We start from the raw sequence: 19,606 nt of genomic DNA on the forward strand, positions 1-19,606 counted from the left end.
AACAAGCCTGAGATTTGATGTTCTTTTGCCTGTTTGTCCTGATGAAGGGAGCTGAGTCTCCTGAAACGTCTCTCCTGAGTCTCTCTGCTATCTGTAGAGGAAATGAGAGATATCGCGGCGCTATCTAAGCATAGACGTATATATTCTGGTGGTGAGTGAGATGTAATTTTGCACTCACCTGGCCAGTAGAAAAGAAAGCGTATCAGGGGAGTCAATTTGATCCGCTAGACTCGTGAGCTGATGCCGGACCGAATGGCTGCAGAGGATTCCTTCCAGGGAAATCCACACAGTGAGGCTGAGGAGAAGTGACCTGGATGTTGACGCTGCTTTGTCTTCCGGTAGGAAGACGCCGTCCGTAGCTGAACATATGCGAATGCTCCCGTGTAAGATAATCTCTTATATTCACATGTAGTAACTGATACAATGCATTTTGGCCTGTTCATGTATATAGGGGTCTACCTAGTCTACAAGTATCAACCAAGTACAGACCAAGTAGACCTGAAGAAGGCCACAAGGCCGAAACGCATTGTATTGTATTACTACATGTGAATAAAAGAAATTATCTTACTCGGGAACATTCGCATTTGTTTAGTTAAGGTCGGCATCTTCCTAGCTGTGCCAATATGCAGGTCATTTATCCTCTTCTAAATTTATGGGATTTAGGAATTCCAGAACAGGAAAAGGATTTGGGTATTTTGGATATACGTAAGCTGAGGAACAGTACTCAATGTCAAGCAACAGCTGCAAAAGCAAATACTATTTTAAAAGGAACCTGTCAGGTAATTTATGAGTTATAACCTAGTAGCATGGGGATGTGTGGCCTAGTAACCCCTTCCTACCCATCCCTGTGTTGTAATATTGTGTAATGTGCATGTATAAAAATATGTTTTATTACTTATGTGTACCCTATGTAAATGATCAGAGGCTCTAGCCCCATGGGCATTGCATCGCCCTGTGGGTATTTGCATGTTTTCCGTGGTATCAAGGCCCTGTGGGTGTGATATCATGGATTTACTTGAGCGACGTCCCGTCAATCCTTGAGATCCCGCATGTTCGCACTTACAATTCCCGCAGCCTTGTTATCAGGGTACTTGCTGCTCGTCTTCAGACGTGTGCCGCGCATGAGCGGAACCGCAGGAGTCTTCTGAGCATGCGCAGTGCACATTTGAAGATGAGAAGCAAGCACCCGGATAAGAAGGCTGCGGGAATGGTAAGTGCACACGTGCGGGATCTCAAAGAGCGACGGGACGTCGCTCATGTAAATCCATGGTATCACGCCCAAAGGACGATGCGATGTCCATGGGGCTAGAGCCTCTGCTCATTTACATAGGGTACACATAAGTAATAAAACATATTTTTATACATGCACATTACACAATATTACAACACAGGGATGGGTAGGAAGGGGTTACTAGGCCACACATCACCCTGCTACTAGGTTAGAACACATAAATTACCTGACAGGCTCCCTTTAATATAGGCGGTATAAAATAAGAGATAGAAACCTGTGATCCCAGTGTATTATTTATTACCCCTCTATAAATAATTGACTAGGTCATAATATCAATATGGGATCCAGTTTTTGGCTTCACTTTTTAAGAAGGATAAGGAAAAGCTAGAGTCAGTTCAAAGGGGCAAATAGATTATTAAACAGGATGGAAGGCTTCAGGTATATTGAGATGTTAGAAAAAGTGGCCTTGTTCAGCCTTGCATAAAAGACTCCTCTGATTTACATCTATAAGTACATGTGCGTTCATTACAAAGAATTGTCTCGTGAATTATACCTTGAATTCATTATGTGCGAAATCTAAATAGGAAAGGGTTCTTTACAGTTAAAGTAGTGATACTGTGGAATGCCGACTGCAATAGATACTATTGGAAGACACTATGACAGCATTTATAAAAGGGCTGCATCTTTTCTTACAACAAATTTCATTGTGAGTTATATATAATCTAGTGATGCATTAGGTGGAGAATTTGAGGTTGAACTTGATTGACCTGTGCCTTTTTTCAACCTACAGTGTGTCCACCCATATCCTGTCCACCGCCATTAACTTGAGAACACTGGCAACTATAGGCATAGAAGTGGTGTCTAGGTATAGTAAAGTATCCATGCGCTACACAATGAAACCACCTATAGCGCCACCTGGTGGAAAACAACGGAGTTAGCATTTTTATCTTAAAAACGGAACGAGATAGAGAAAAAAGTGAATTAAAAAATTGTAAGGTATCATCAATTCAATACGAATCGACACCTTGCATAGAGAAATGCAATGATATGAAACCCATGACCCCCCCCAAAACATTGAATGCTTGTCACACATATGGCACTCATTTAACTTTGATGCACAAAGTGGCCCCCGTCAGCTGCAATGCACATCTGGACTCTGGACAGCATACTGTATCTTGCTGCATGTTGTGCAATATGGTAGGTGACACGTCTGCACAAGCATCTGTGATACGTCGTCGTAGGTCCTGCAATGTTGGTGGAGGGGTCGCATACACCTGCTGTTTGATGTGACCTCACAGAAAGAAGTCCAATGGGGTCAGGTCAGGTCAGGTGAGTGTGGAGGCCACTTCACGCAGCCACCATACCCAATGACTTATATGAAGGTCTCCATGAGGTATCGCTTCACGTCCGTTGCCTTCTGAGTGTTACACGTTCTAATTATAGCATTTCTGTATTCAAGGTGTCAATTCGTATTGAATTGATGATGCCCTACAACTTTAATTCACTTTTTTTCTCTATCTCGTTCCATTTTCGAGATAAAAATGTGAACTCCGTTGTTTTCCACCAGGTGGCGCTATAGGTGGTTTCATTGCGTAGCGCATGGCTACTTTACTATACCTAGACACCACTTGTATGCCTATAGCTGCCGCGGTTATGTATACTATTAGATTCAGGGACAGTTAGGCAGGGATTAGAAATATGCACCCAGACTGTTCATGGTTCTTGTAGGATATTGGACCTGACAGGTTCCCTTTAAAGCTGTGGATCTGCAGGACCGGTCATTTAAATGCGTTATTTCTTACACCGTGGTGAGCACATATGATCATTTATCGTTTCTCCATCCGAGCATTGAAATAATATAGTCAGAAAATAGCTGCTGAAAGCTCTAAATCAGCTTCTGGCTCCTGTACAAGAGGTTCTTGGAGGATCTGCTCACATAGTGTCTGAAGGAGCTGTTCACCCTACTTTAGTATCTACCGTATAATACACTCCATGTACTGTACAGATGTGCTACATGACAACCAATTATTGAGGGACCTGTATACAGTTAGGTCCAGAAATATTTGGACAGTGACACAATTTTCGCGAGTTGGGCTCTGCATGCCACCACATTGGATTTGAAATTAAATCTCTACAACAGAATTCAAGTGCAGATTGTAACGTTTAATTTGAAGGTTTGAACAAAAATATCTGATAGAAATTGTAGGAATTGTACACATTTCTTTACAAACACTCCACATTTTAGGAGGTCAAAAGTAATTGGACAAATAAACCAAACCCAAACAAAATATTTTTATTTTCAATATTTTGTTGCGAATCCTTTGGAGGCAATCACTGCCTTAAGTCTGGAACCCATGGACATCACCAAACGCTGGGTTTCCTCCTTCTTAATGCTTTGCCAGGCCTTTACAGCCGCAGCCTTCAGGTCTTGCTTGTTTGTGGGTCTTTCCGTCTTCAGTCTGGATTTGAGCAAGTGAAATGCATGCTCAATTGGGTTAAGATCTGGTGATTGACTTGGCCATTGCAGAATGTTCCACTTTTTTGCACTCATGAACTCCTGGGTAGCTTTGGCTGTATGCTTGGGGTCATTGTCCATCTGTACTATGAAGCGCCGTCCAATCAACTTTGCGGCATTTGGCTGAATCTGGGCTGAAAGTATATCCCGGTACACTTCAGAATTCATCCGGCTACTCATGTTTGCTGTTATGTCATCAATAAACACAAGTGACCCAGTGCCATTGAAAGCCATGCATGCCCATGCCATCACGTTGCCTCCACCATGTTTTACAGAGGATGTGGTGTGCCTTGGATCATGTGCCGTTCCCTTTCTTCTCCAAACTTTCTTCTTCCCATCATTCTGGTACAGGTTGATCTTTGTCTCATCTGTCCATAGAATACTTTTCCAGAACTGAGCTGGCTTCATGAGGTGTTTTTCAGCAAATTTAACTCTGGCCTGTCTATTTTTGGAATTGATGAATGGTTTGCATCTAGATGTGAACCCTTTGTATTTACTTTCATGGAGTCTTCTCTTTACTGTTGACTTAGAGACAGATACAACTACTTCACTGAGAGTGTTCTGGACTTCAGTTGATGTTGTGAACGGGTTCTTCTTCACCAAAGAAAGTATGCGGCGATCATCCACCACTGTTGTCATCCGTGGACGCCCAGGCCTTTTGAGTTCCCAAGCTCACCAGTCAATTCCTTTTTTCTCAGAATGTACCCGACTGTTGATTTTGCTACTCCAAGCATGTCTGCTATCTCTCTGATGGATTTTTTCTTTTTTTTCAGCCTCAGGATGTTCTGTTTCACCTCAATTGAGAGTTCCTTAGACCGCATGTTGTCTGGTCACAGCATCAGCTTCCAAATGCAAAACCACACACCTGTAATCAACCCCAGACCTTTTAACTACTTCATTGATTACAGGTTAACGAGGGAGACGCCTTCAGAGTTAATTGCAGCCCTTAGAGTCCCTTGTCCAATTACTTTTGGTCCCTTGAAAAAGAGGAGGCTATGCATTACAGAGCTATGATTCCTAAACCCTTTCTCCGATTTGGATGTGAAAACTCTCATATTGCAGCTGGGAGTGTGCACTTTCAGCCCATATTATATATATAATTGTATTTCTGAACATGTTTTTGTAAACAGCTAAAATAACAAAACTTGTGTCACTGTCCAAATATTTCTGGACCTAACTGTATATACAGTGGAACCTTGGATTAAGAGTAACTTGGTTTAAGAGCGTTTTGCAAGACATGAAAAGATTTATAAAAATTTGTAACTTGGTTTAAGAGCAATGCTTTGCAATAAGAGCAAATTCCCACCATGCACACTTCCGGTTCTGTCCTTTTAATGCGCTCTGGAGGTAAATTTCTGTACATATGTACTGTATACAATATAACATTGTACAGTATATACTACATAGCATGTCTATCAGTTTGCTTTTGTAGATACAGTACTGTACTTTCTGCTAACCAGTGCAGCACATTGCTTATACAGTAATCTAATTGCCTGTGCAGTATTCCTATCCTACATTTGGCTTAGTTCTGCCCTTATTTTGGGGAGAATAGATTTGGGGTATGCTTTTGTGTACTGTACTAGAATAAAGGTTGCCATATTTATACATCATTTTTTTTCTCTATACTGTACCTCCCGCACACCAACAATTCTAATATAAGCTAATGTGAAGTTTAATTTGTTTTTTTACTGTACAGTATTTTGTATTAGTGTACTGTAATAATTTTATATGAATACAGTGCATTATTTTGTATTACTGTAATAGGTTTGTATAAATACAGTAAATATTTTTGGGTTGTGGAACGAATTGTCTGCGTTTCAACTATTTCTTATGGGAAAATTCGCTTTGATATAAGAGTAATGGCCCCGTTACACACTCAGATTTATCTGATGATCTGTCGTCGGGGTCACGGTTTTCGTGACGCACTTCCGTCCTCGTTAGCGACGTCGTTGCGTGTGACACCTACGAGCGACTCTGAAATAGTAAAAATCGTTGATCGTTGACACGTCGTTCAGTTTCAAAATATTGTTCGTCATTTCGAACGCAGAAGACATATTGCTATGTTTGACACCCTGACAATGACGAACAACATCGTTAGTGTGTCCGTCATCAGCGACGTGGGCGTGTCGTTACGAGCAATGCTTCACACCTCCTCCGCTCTGATTGGTGGTCCCAACTGCGCTCTGATTTGGCAGGCATGGTTGATAAGGCGGCCACAAAGTTTCATTGCGTCCTTTGTGGCTGCCCGCGGTCCTGCGTGCGTTTCATTACAGAGCTCTGCTGTGACGTGTGTGTTATTTCATTTTCGGCTACTATCTTTTGTCCTGGTTGATTGCATCTTTTGGGATGGTTCATATTTGTTTTAAAATGATTTTAGACCTTGCTTTTGTGCATACTTCCGGAGTTAAAAAACACTGAGCCCTATCCTGCATTGTTCACATGTTCATACACCTGTAAGCACATGATAGCCGCATGTCACTTTTTTATTATTTTATTTTTTTTTAAATTTTTAAATTTGTATTTTTTTTTAAATTTAAAAAAATTTAAAAAAAAAATAACATACCTTGGAGAACACAGAAAGGCGTAAAGAATGCCACACACACACACACAACAGATCACGCGTGCGGTACCCGTGGTTGCATCACACGGGGCAGCCACAAATGCGGCCTTTTATTTCACATACAACCAATCACGTAACAGAAAACCGGAGGAGATTCTGACAGTAAGGAAGTTGGGGCGTGGAGAGGGCGAGGCAATCACACGCCAGGGTGTATGCTATGGACAATTATACGCCTCTGTCGTTGCCGGAATCGTTGGGAGGAATGCTGTGTGACGGTGTCCACATGACCGCCTTGGTCAAACAATATATCGCTGAACGATGTTGCGTCGTTTGTGAGATGGGTACGTGTGACCGCTACAAAACGACCTATGAACGATCTCAGCAAATTGTAGCAACGATCTAGACGTGTCACATCACTAACGAGATCGCTTGCGATATCGTTGTGTGTTAAGCGGCCTTTAGGCCATGTGCCCATGGGATTCTGTAACCGTGGAATTTGCTGCGGTAAACCTGCGGATTTTTCTGGATTTTCTAGATAAATCCGCAGGTTTTAGCAAGTACAGACAATCCCCATGTTATCCTATTGGCCATGGGGAGTGTTGTGTCCATGCTGCGGTATGTGCGGCTTCGGAACATGCTGCTGATGTCCCACAGCCGCACGTAACTGCATGTCAATTATTCCTGCGGAAATCCCGGCCCTCCACTATGGAGATAGAGGCCGGGACTTCCGTAGGTAAGTCGCACGAATGTCCACAGGTTTACCGGAGATATTTTGCTGGAATCCCGCAGCCATGTATAGCTGCAGATTCCGGGGATCAACTGCGGGAAACCTTTGGCCGTACCTGCGTATATATCCGCGGGTACATAGTCCAGTGGGCACATAGCCTAACTTGGTTTAAGAGCACACTCCTGGAACTAATTATGCTCGTAATCCAAGATTCCACTGTATATATGTATAGTGTGTATGTATGTGTGTGTGTCTGTACAAGATGCAGTGACTACACAAACAAATAACTCAAAAACAATAAAAAATAAACAATAGCAAAACAAGGAAAGAAAATTCCAGGCAAATCCCTTAAACATAATTATTTTAACTATTAGCTACAAAATATGAATTAATTTACGCTACCCCGGACTCGCGTTGCACATACCCGTAAGCCTTTACTTATGAAGCTTTTCCAAACCAATCAGCACCTGTCAATTTGAAACTTACCGCTTATCTACAACTAGACAAAAAAGAACCCTCCTCTCATTCATTTAGCTGCATTTTGTTTTAAAATGTTGGAAACAAAGCGCGTTTTAGACTAATTAGAGCCTCGGCTTCATCTTCCCCGCTGCACAAGCCAACATACAGATCTCTCATTAGGAGCGAGCATGCCACATATATCTATATGTTGCCACATTGTTTGATTAAGAAAAAATATAATGGCTTCAAATTCAATACTGTTGAAATTCTTGACAGTGGAGTAGTGGATGGAGGAGAACTTATAAATTATGTGTGCCCCTTCTTTGAAAAATGCATCGGAGGTTTCTTTGTGCACTGGCAAATACAGTAGGAATATGAAGCATTGTGTGTATCCTTCTGCACAGCACCTGATAAAAGAAGAAAGAACTGTGACATATTCTTAAGACAATAGAGGAATTAAAAAGAGACAATGAGCCAGCTGCTTCATTAATACAATCAAAAGGGAGCCCGGCTCACAGGAGCCCAGATAATTAAGCACTACTGTTTTAGCCCTTCTTTCTATAAAATAGCAAAAAAAAAACAAAAAAAAAAAAACACACATTAACCAGTTCATAGTTGTTAGATACATATATGTGCTTGTTATTTAATGTGATTAATGCCTCCTTGGAACCCAGGATCATGCCAACTCATGCTTTGTACAACTTTGCGAGGCCAAAAGAAAGAAAAAAGTGATAAAAATCGAACGGACACGGCAATAAATCAAAGCATTCATTTACTTGGACCTTTTTTTTTTTGTCGCTTTGGAGAAATTGCTTGGGTTTCTGTAAAAAGGCTAGCCAAAAATAGTTTTCGGAGCTTTTTTTTTTGTCCAGTCAGGTATTTCAAGGGGAACTCATATTTAATTGTTGATCTTTTAGTAGAGAGTTATTATTGTTGTTTTTAATGTTATCTTGCATGTCATTTTTACACATCTTAGGAAAAGGTTTTAACATTAGAAAGTGTAGGTACCATCCTGGTTTGGGTACACCTTGTCACGGTGGGATGGCTTTATGCTTTTTGATCAAAAATAGTATTAAGTACCCTATGTTTATTTTATATTTTTATATGCTGTATTGCTTTTTACTTATTTATGGCAGGGTAAATGTACATATTGTTTTGATCTATTTTGTTTGGAAAAAGTAACATAGCATCATTTCCTTTGGTTTTAGCATTAGAAAGTGTAGATACCGTCCCGATTTGGGTACACCTTGTCGTGGTGGGATGACTTTATGCTTTTTGATCAAAAATAGTACTACTGTATTTCCCCAAAAATAAGACACAAGTGAGACACAAAACTATTTGGGACCTAAAGAATTATCTTTTGTTAAGTCTAAGGGGTACTTTGCACGTTGCTGTGTCGCCCGGGGACCAGGGGCACTCAGATCCAGGCCACAGGGTCACTTCTGTGGGTATCACGGTAGCGTGACCCGGTCTGTAATCCCAGGCTCCACAGTAAAAGGGGATTTGGTAAGGGAGATTGTCCGTGACGCCACCCACGGTTGTGGTGAGGTTGTTACACCACCGCTGCTCTGCACGGGGATCCCGGGAGTGATGGTATGGAGCAGCTAGATGTTAGTTCTCCCCTCCGTGGGTAGGGGGTTGGTTGTCCCGGAGCCCAGTGAGGTAGGTGGATGGGTAGCAGGCGGGTTACGGGGCCTGGTGAGGTGCAGGGTCGCAGGGGCAGCGCTGTGCCGCACAGCACGGGGTACTCACTCAGCCAGTAATCACGACACAGTCCTTGGTAAAACACTCGGCTGGATGGACGGGTGCCCACAGACGGCTGCGGTTGTTGTTTCTCCCCTGACCCAGTTTGGTGGTGTAAGTCCTTTCTTCCACCTCCGTGCACGCTCCTCCTGCGCTCCGGCTTCCAGCTGGCTCCCCGGTTCGGTACCGGTGGGCCATCGCCCAGCCCCGGCTACCTACGGTTCCACCAACTGTCTCCCCGGCTCCCTGCAGACGGCCACTACCGTCTGCCTGACTCTCTGCTGCACGAGGGCCCTAGGCTCCAATCCTAGGCCCCAGTCTGCGTCTGCCTCTCTGCAGACCTCCTCTCTCTTCCTCTCCTAGGACTTGTTTCCTGCCTCAGGCCAGCTAACTCCTGGGTGGGCGTCTCCATCTCCTGACTCCGCCCACCTGGTGTGTCAGTCTGAGCCCGAGGAAAGGAATCAAGTTTCACTGGGGATGTCTGCTGTGAAACTGCTGGGGGTGGGGCTGTGTGTGTGTTGTTACCTGTGGCCCCTGGCTTGTCCAGAGCGCCACATTGCGACATCACTACTGCAATATCGTCTGGGTCAAATCGAAAGTGACGCACATCCGGCGCTGGTAACGACGTCGCAACGTGTAAAGACTAGATGCGCCGATAAACGATCGCAAAAGCGTCGTAAATTGGTGATCTGTGTAGTGTCGGACATTTTCATAATGTCACACCAATAGGAGATACAATGTGGTTTCTCGTTCCTACGGCAGTACACATCGCTGTGTGTGAAGCCGCAGGAGCGAGGAACATGTCTTACCTGCCTCTACCGGCTATGCGGAAGGAAGGAGGTGGGCGGGATGTTTACGTCCCGCTCATCTCCGACCCTCCGCTTCTATTGGCCGCCTGCCGTGTGACGTCGCTGTGACGCCGCACGACCCGCCCCCTTAGGAAGGAGGTGGGTTGCCGGCCAGAGCGACGTCGCAGGGCAGGTAAGTGCGTGTGAAGCTGCCATAGCGATAATGTTCGCTACGGCACCTATCACAAGATATCGCATGTGCGACGGGGGCGGGGACTATCGTGCTCGGCATCGCTAGCCGATGTTAGCGATGTCGCAACGTGCAAAGTACCCCTAAGTGGGTATTGCCAGATAGCACCTCATATAGGGAGAAGTACACACACCCCGTGAAAACATCTACTTAGACTTCGCTAAAGGAGTTAACTTAGGCATGGACTAAACTCAAAATATTTTACTAATATCGCCGCAACAGGGAAGCAAAATTAAAAACAAAAATATTTAGTTCAACTCTGCAGTCGCTGTGACATGGTGTGTTCAGCTTATCATGTAAAATTTAGTGAAAGTTCCACTAAAGAGGTTCAAATTATTTTTTTTTAGATTTTTGAAAGATAAGTCTTGGGTTAAAAGTGCATTTTACGTACTATGCAAAACCGATTTCCCTTCGAAAATTTAAAAAAAATTACACACTTCAGAGAAAATTTAATCCTACCTACTAGAAAAGACTAGTTTCTGCCATTACTGCCATTAAGCAGTGAGATGTCAGTGCTCACCACTTTGTTGTTGTTTCTTCTTTATTACTACTATGTAATTTGAGTCTAGTGTCAAAAGGTATAGTAGAAGATATCTAAATTTCTGATTAAAATAGTATATATTTGAGACTCTTTTTAAAAAATTAAATATATATATATATATATATACACACTGTATATATATATATATATATATATATATACAGTATGTATATATATATAAATATATATATATACACACCGTATATATATATATATATGTATACATATATATATATATATATATATATATATATATATAATATTTATATACACAGTGCCTTGTGAAAGTATTCGCCCTTGAATTTTTCAACCTTTTACCACATTTCAGGCTTCAACCATAAAGATAAAAAATGTAATGTTATGGTGAAGAATCAACAACAGGTGGGACACAATTGTGAAGTTGAACGAAATGTATTGTTTATTTTAAACTTTTTAAAAAAATAAAAAACTGAAAATTGGGGCGTGCAATATTATTTGTCCCCTGTAAGTTAATACTTTGTAGCGCCACCTTTTGCTGCGATTACAGTCGCTTGGGGTATGTGTCTATCAGTTTTGCACATCGAGAGACTGAAATTCTTGCCCATTCTTCCTTTGCAAACAGCTGGAGCTGAGTGAGGTTGGATGGAGGCGTTTGTGAACAGCAGTTTTCAGCTCATTCCACAGATTCTCGATTGGATTCAGGTCTCGACTTTGACTTGGCCATTCTAACACCTGGATACGTTTATTTATGAACCATTCCATTGTAGATTTTGCTTTATGGTTTGGATCATTGTCTTGTTGGAAGTCAAATCTCCGTCCCAGTCTCAGGTCTTTTGCAGACTCCAACAGGTTTTCTTCAAGAATGGTCCTGTATTTGGCTCCATCCATCTTCCCATCAATTTTAACCATCTTCCCTGTCCCTGCTGAAGAAAAGCAGGCCCAAACCATGATGCTGCCACCACTATGTTTGACAGTGGTGATGGTGTGTTCAGGGTGATGAGCTGTGTTGCTTTTATGCCAAACATATCGTTTGGCATTGTGCCCAAATAGTATGACTTTGGTTTCATCTGAACAGAGCACCTTCTTCCCACATCTCAGGCTTCAAACATAAACATAAAAATTGTAATGTTGTGGTGAAGAATCAAGAACAAGTGGGACACAATTGTGAAGTTGAACGAAATGTATTGCTTATTTTAAACTTTAAAAAAAAATAAAAATAACTGAAAAGTAGGGCGTGTAATATGATTCGACCCCTTTACTTTCAGTGCAGCAAACTCACTCCAGAAGTTCATTGAGAATCTCTGAATGATCCAATGTTGTCCTAAATGACAACATTGGATGTTACCTGTTCAGCGACGTCGCTGTGACCGCCGAACAATCCCTCCCTCAAGGGGGAGGTGCGTTCGGCGTCATAGCGACGTAACTGAGGCATCACTAAGCGGCCGCCCAATAGAAGCGGAGGGGCGGAGATGAGCGGGATGTAACATCCCGCCTACCTTCTTTCTTCCGCATTGCCGGTGGACGCAGGTAAGGAGATGTTCGTCGTTCCTGCGGTGTCACACACAACGATGTGTGGTGCCGCAGGAACGAGGAACAACATCGCTATTAAGCAGACAAGGATTTTTGTTTTTTGGACGACCTCTCCAAAACCAACGTTTTTTGTGTCTTTTGCAATCGTTTGAGGTCGCTCGTAGGTGTCACAGATTGCGATGTCACTAATGACGCCGGATGTGCGTCACAAACACCGGGACCCCGACGATAAATCGCTAGCGATGTCACAGCATGTAAGAACCAGGGGGCATTCACTGTGGGTGGAAGAAAGGCGATTCCGGCAGCTAAAAAGGAGTTAGAGCAGTCAGACTGTGGAATGCCGACCACAAGAGGTAGTAATGGCAGATAATATAACAGCTTTTAAAAAAGGGCTGGATGATTTCCTCAGTACACAAAACATTGTGGATGGATTATAGATAATTTAGAGACAAAAAGGTATAATTGGTGTAGAAGGGTTGAATTTGATGGACCTAGGTCTTTTTTCAAACTAAGTAACTAAGTGAATATTTAACTATTAAATTCAAAGTAACATATCCTTCTTAATCTGACACTTCCTCACAGATACTGAATTATCAAATGCTCACATGGGAATTTTTGAAGCTCATAAATAAAATGTATAAAATAATAAAAGTGGATAAAATGTATTTGTAATGATAGAGGACATCAAGAAGTACAGATGTAAAGTGCCGTCCTAGATTATTTTCCTTCAAAGCACTCTTTAAAGTGGTTCTTCGGTGTAAATCCACAAGCCTGTAGCATCTTTGTGTTACTGTATGTGACAGTAGTCTTGTGAATCCTCACATTGTGCTCAGTGCGCACTGTTTCTCCTGTGTCAGTGAGGGGAACACTGGTCACGTGTCCACCACTATGCGATATGCAGACTCCTGGCCAGAATCTAACTAGACTGTTTCCAGCCTCACTGGACTTACACTCACCATGCCGGAAACAGTCTAGTCAGATTCTGTCTAGGAGTCTGGATATTGCATACTCACAGCCACATTTCCGGCTCTGAAACCGGAGAATCCTTACAGTGCACAGTGCGCACAATATGAAGATTCACAAGTCTGCAGTGACAGAGTGATACACAATGACTGTAGACTGGATTTAGACCTTACAACCCCTTTTAATAATTTCAATAAATTAATATTTGATTAGTTTTTGGCTTATGTGTGCTCATTTCTATACCACGGATGGATAATTAAAATGATGCCAGATAAAAGGCATTTCCCTGTATTGGACAAATTATGTACCATTTCAGTTAACTAATTCTATATAACTTGTGCTGGAAAATGTTGCTTTGAAAAATCATTATTTTTAGGGATGGATTACGTGTGGCTACTGTCAATAAGCACTTTGTCATGTTTTTTCCTAAGCTGCTTGGGCAAGTGGAAAAAACATGTCATTTCTCAAGACAGAGACCCCTTTACTGTTTGCTTTTATCCTTTTTACCCTTTACTTTTTTTTTTTCCTTTTTTTTACCCTTTACTTTTTTTATCATCAGACAGTCATGTGGACAACTAAGGAGGATAAAAGTTGTATTGGGTCTCAAAAATATGATTCAAATAAAACAAAATCAATACTAATATTATTTTCCCTAATACCAACAAAACATTTTTTGGATTTTTTAAAATACCCATGTTTATTCTTCTTAGGCTACAGACACATTAGCATATGACATCCGATGCGAGAGCAACAAATGCGATATGCTAATGACCCTGGGCTCAGGCTCTGCTGTGAACGTGAGGCGAGTGTCATGCAACTGTAACTGGATCTTGGGTCATAGCTGTGAAGCTGAGTGCGGGTGCTGCGGAGGAGACGGAGGGGTTAATCCCCCCATCTCCTCCATTGTCAGCCTGTGCGTATATCGCACTGCACTGGGATAACATCCGAGTGCAGTCCGATGTTTCTCTCGCACCCATTCACTTGAATGGGTGCGAGTGATACGGCTCTCGCAGAAAATCACAGCATGCCGTGATTTTTTTTCCTCAGTCCGTTTAGTGCTGAGAAAAGAATCGCTGATCTGAGCTGCAGCATTGTCTAACAAGGGGCCGAGTTTAATGTGAGATTTACTCGCATTGCACTAGTCCGATTTATACGCTCGTGTGAGCGTACCCTTATGTTAACACTAGTAATGGGCAGACTTGCAGATAACTGAGACCGGCGGGTCTAACCGGGTTTAAAAAAAAAAACTCGGTTGCAGCCCGGAATTGATCCTGGATATCTGACTGAATGTCGGTCCCATTTAAGTCTATGGGGATCAGAATCCGGTGATTAAAAATGGTGGTAGAAGGGATAGAGAGATAGGAACAAGTGGGCTATACTTACAAAGTCTCCAATGCCGCTGTATCTGCTCCTGCGGCTGCTCATGCACTACATTGGGTTGGGTTTACCCAGTCTGAGAATACCAGCTCAGCTGTCGGGCTTTACTGTATCTTAGCTGGGTATCAAAACTGGGGGAAACTGCACGCCATTTTTTAAAAATGATTTATTTAAATATTTAATATTTAAAAAAAAAGATGCATGCAGTTCCTCTTATTTTGATACACAACCAAGATAAGTGCACGGCCTGGGGCTGCAGCCTGTAGCCGTATGCTTTACCTGTGCTGGGTATCATAATATGGGGGGACCTTACGACAATTTTTTTTTCATTATTTATTTTTACTGTTTTATTCATTTTTATTATATAGACCCACAAACAGGGTCTGTGATTGGAAGCATCAGACACGCTGTCACTCAGTGTGGGGGCGTGCATGACTCCAACCAATCACAGACGTCGAAACTATCGGTGGGCGAGGGAAGCAGTGCATATGCAATGAAGGTAATGAGTGGCCCTGGAAGTGAATGAGCAATTGCAGTCGTGCCGGAGTCTCGATAAGTATAGTGCACCTGCTTTTTTTTTCTTTTTTTTATTACCCGAGTGCCGGATCCGGATCAATACCCAGAATTTCTTGAGACTTCCAAGCTCGGCACTCAGGTTCCTTTGAGTTTGAATCCATAACTAGTTAATAGGGATGATCGAATACCTAAAATATTCGGTTTTGCGAATATCTGACGAATAGGTCGCCGCAATGCGAATATTCGATGCGCAATGTAAGTCTATGGGAAGCCCGAATAGTTCCGAATAGTTGTTATTCGGGTTTCCCATAGACTTACATTGTGCATCGAGTATTCGCGAATAGTGGAATAACGGTGACCTAGTCGGAAAATATTTGCGAAGCCGAAATATTTGAGGTATTCGATCATCCCTACTAGTTAACACTAACCAAATCATTCACTAAAAAGTAAAGGCTTTACTGCAGCAGACAGAGGTTGATTTGTATACTGTGTAATGATGTGATTATTTTATCATTTCATTTTTAGTGACTAATGTTATTATGGTTTTTTTAATTTTTTTATGCCAAAACTCCTAGGTCACATATCTGTCCTGAAATACAACATGCATAATCAGCGATACTGTAGTAACATTTGGTGTAACGAGAGAACTCACAATCTCATTTTATCGGGAGCTCTACTTTTTGGGGCTATTAATATGCACAAAGCACTTTTAAATAACCATGTAAATTAAACTATTTTTTTTTTAGTGTTTGACAAAATTCAGGCCAATTCCTTTTCCCCTTGATTGAGTTGTTAGAGCTTATTTATTACATTGGGAGCTTTCTAGACGAATATCCTCAGAAGTTCTGTGAATTTAAGAAGCTTATTTCTTTCTATTGGGACCCGAGTTCAAATCCAGAGTTGATCGAGCTGAGTATACATTTCCTTTCATTAGATGACTATAAAAGTCTTAGGTGAAATCAGTTCCTGGTGGACCACAGTCATAAAACTATTAACTATTTGGCACAAAAAGCAGATGGGACTGAAAAAGCCGAAAATTGATGAGTGAACGAGACTCCCATAACACTTAAAGACTTGGAAATGAAATAAAGCTACTGATCCTAAACATTTCACAATTTAATTCCACACAAACGCTTACAACCAAGACAAAGGAATTATTTGGAGGTGAAGCCATAATGTACTTATATAATGTAATCTATGATACAGTACAGGATTTGCGCTTTGCTCATCATTTCGCTATTAAAGGAGCATTTATCTTAAAGTCAAAAGTTTATCAAATAGCAGCGCAGTATTGTTCACAGAATTGTAATTATTTGGGATGGAGACATTATCAAGGAGGTCGATATTTTTCTAGACTTTTTGGAACATTGCAGTTGACCCAGCCAAAAATGACATATACTCATTTAGATTTGAATGTGGTGTATATTGGTGTAGGGTAGGGTAAGGAAATATTGTTTAGAAAGTGTTTAAAGGCCTAAGAAATAGGTAAAACCTATTGGCCTGTAATGTGTGTAACCTTCCTACAACCTTCAATGCAATCCTTGTGGCATATACAGTATATTTCTGTAAATATATATTTCTGTATATCTCCAATAGGCCAGCTTTTGGACTCACCAGACATCTATTAAAGAGGTTGTTTTGGGACTTTAACATTGATGGCCTATCCTCAAGATAGGTCATCAATATCTAGTAGTTGAGGGTGCTACACCCGGCACCCCTGCTCATCAGTTTCCGGTTTAACATTGATGACCTATCCTCAAAATAGGTCATCAATACTTGGTCGTTGAGGGTGCTACACCCGGCACCCCCGCTGATCAGCTGTTCCCGGTTCAACATTGGCGGCCTATCCTTAAGATAGATCATCAATATCTGCTCGGTGAGGGTGTGACATCCGGCATCGCCGCTGATGAGCTGTTCTTGGTTTAACATTGATGACCTATCCTCAAAATAGATCATCAATAGCTGGTCAGTGAGGGTGTGACGCCCGGCATCATTGCCAATCAGCTGTTCCCGATTTAACATTGATGGCCTATCCTCAAGATAGGTTATCAATATCTGGTCGTGAGGTTATGACAAAAATGGGTCATCAATATACAGTTAGGTCCAGAAATATTTGGACAGTGACACAATTTTCGCGAGTTGGGCTCTGCATGCCACCACATTGGATTTGAAATGAAACCTCTACAACAGAATTCAAGTGCAGATTGTAACGTTTAATTTGAAGGTTTGAACAAAAATATCTGATAGAAATTGTAGGAATTGTACACATTTCTTTACAAACACTCCACATTTTAGGAGGTCAAAAGTAATTGGACAAATAAACCAAACCCAAACAAAATATTTTTATTTTCAATATTTTGTTGCGAATCCTTTGGAGGCAATCACTGCCTTAAGTCTGGAACCCATGGACATCACCAAACGCTGGGTTTCCTCCTTCTTAATGCTTTGCCAAGCCTTTACAGCTGCAGCCTTCAGGTCTTGCTTGTTTGTGGGTCTTTCCGTCTTAAGTCTGGATTTGAGCAAGTGAAATGCATGCTCAATTGGGTTAAGATCTGGTGATTGACTTGGCCATTGCAGAATGTTCCACTTTTTTGCACTCATGAACTCCTGGGTAGCTTTGGCTGTATGCTTGGGATCATTGTCCATCTGTACTATGAAGCGCCGTCCGATCAACTTTGCGGCATTTGGCTGAATCTGGGCTGAAAGTATATCCCGGTACACTTCAGAATTCATCCGGCTACTCTTGTCTGCTGTTATGTCATCAATAAACACAAGTGACCCAGTGCCATTGAAAGCCATGCATGCCCATGCCATCACGTTGCCTCCACCATGTTTTACAGAGGATGTGGTGTGCCTTGGATCATGTGCTGTTCCCTTTCTTCTCCAAACTTTTTTCTTCCCATCATTCTGGTACAGGTTAATCTTTGTCTCATCTGTCCATAGAATACTTTTCCAGAACTGAGCTGGCTTCATGAGGTATTTTTCAGCAAATTTAACTCTGGCCTGTCTATTTTTGGAATTGATGAATGGTTTGCATCTAGATGTGAACCCTTTGTATTTACTTTCATGGAGTTTTCTCTTTACTGTTGACTTAGAGACAGATACACCTACTTCACTGAGAGTGTTCTGGACTTCAGTTGATGTTGTGAACGGGTTCTTCTTCACCAAAGAAAGTATGCGGCGATCATCCACCACTGTTGTCATCCGTGGACGCCCAGGCCTTTTTGAGTTCCCAAGCTCACCAGTCAATTCCTTTTTTCTCAGAATGTACCCGACTGTTGATTTTGCTACTCCAAGCATGTCTGCTATCTCTCTGATGGATTTTTTCTTTTTTTTCAGCCTCAGGATGTTCTGCTTCACCTCAATTGAGAGTTCCTTAGACCGCATGTTGTCTGGTCACAGCAACAGCTTCCAAATGCAAAACCACACACCTGTAATCAACCCCAGACCTTTTAACTACTTCATTGATTACAGGTTAACGAGGGAGACGCCTTCAGAGTTAATTGCAGCCCTTAGAGTCCCTTGTCCAATTACTTTTGGTCCCTTGAAAAAGAGGAGGCTATGCATTACAGAGCTATGATTCCTAAACCCTTTCTCCGATTTGGATGTGAAAACTCTCATATTGCAGCTGGGAGTGTGCACTTTCAGCCCATATTATATATATAATTGTATTTCTGAACATGTTTTTGTAAACAGCTAAAATAACAAAACTTGTGTCAGTGTCCAAATATTTCTGGACCTAACTGTATGGTTGGTGAGAGTGCGACATCCGGCATCGCCGCTGATCAGCTGTTCCTATTTTAACATGGATGGCCTATCCTCAAAATAGATCATCAATAGCTGGTCGGTGAGGGTGCGACACCTGACACCCCTACTGATCAGCTGTTCCCGGTTTAACATTGATGACCTATCCTCAAGATAGGTCGTCAATACCTGGTCGGTGAGGGTACAACACTCGGAATCCCCACCAATCAGCTGTTCCAGGTGTTGCTACCAGCCAGAACTATTCAGCGTCATCAACTGCATACTGGCCACAGCTGGGTACTACATGACAGCCCCCTAAACAAATGAATAGAGCACAGATAAGCAGCACCCATCTGTGGCCAGTATTCTGTCGATCAAGCTGTGCGACCTGATAGTTGATCCTGAGCATAGGCCATCAATGTTAAAATCCCGGACAACCCCTTTAACTAAGCGTGCCTCCCACTAAATAAGCCATCTTACATTGTATGATTTGGCAAGAACGACTGTTTACCAGAAGTTAGAAAACTTGAATATTGAGTATTGCTACATCACTCCTGTTGGGGGCAATGCAGAGAAATTGGATAGTTCCCCCAAGATTACTCATGATAACTCAAGTTACTTGCAGAAAGACAAACCGTTGTTAGATTATTTTTAAGGCACCCTTAAGACAAGAAGGCAAAAAT

At 42.0% G+C, this 19,606-nt stretch overlaps 1 protein-coding gene across 1 annotated transcript in view; it reads right to left on the reverse strand.

Annotated features, from left to right (window-relative positions):
- The window catches only part of ZFPM2 (zinc finger protein, FOG family member 2), a 644,283-nt gene that overhangs the window by 25,927 nt on the left and 598,750 nt on the right, over positions 1-19,606 (reverse strand). The gene's annotated exons all lie outside the window — the stretch shown is intronic.

Source organism: Anomaloglossus baeobatrachus, chromosome 6 (assembly GCF_048569485.1).
Source record: "Anomaloglossus baeobatrachus isolate aAnoBae1 chromosome 6, aAnoBae1.hap1, whole genome shotgun sequence".
In the NCBI taxonomy this organism is placed as follows: domain Eukaryota; kingdom Metazoa; phylum Chordata; class Amphibia; order Anura; family Aromobatidae; genus Anomaloglossus; species Anomaloglossus baeobatrachus.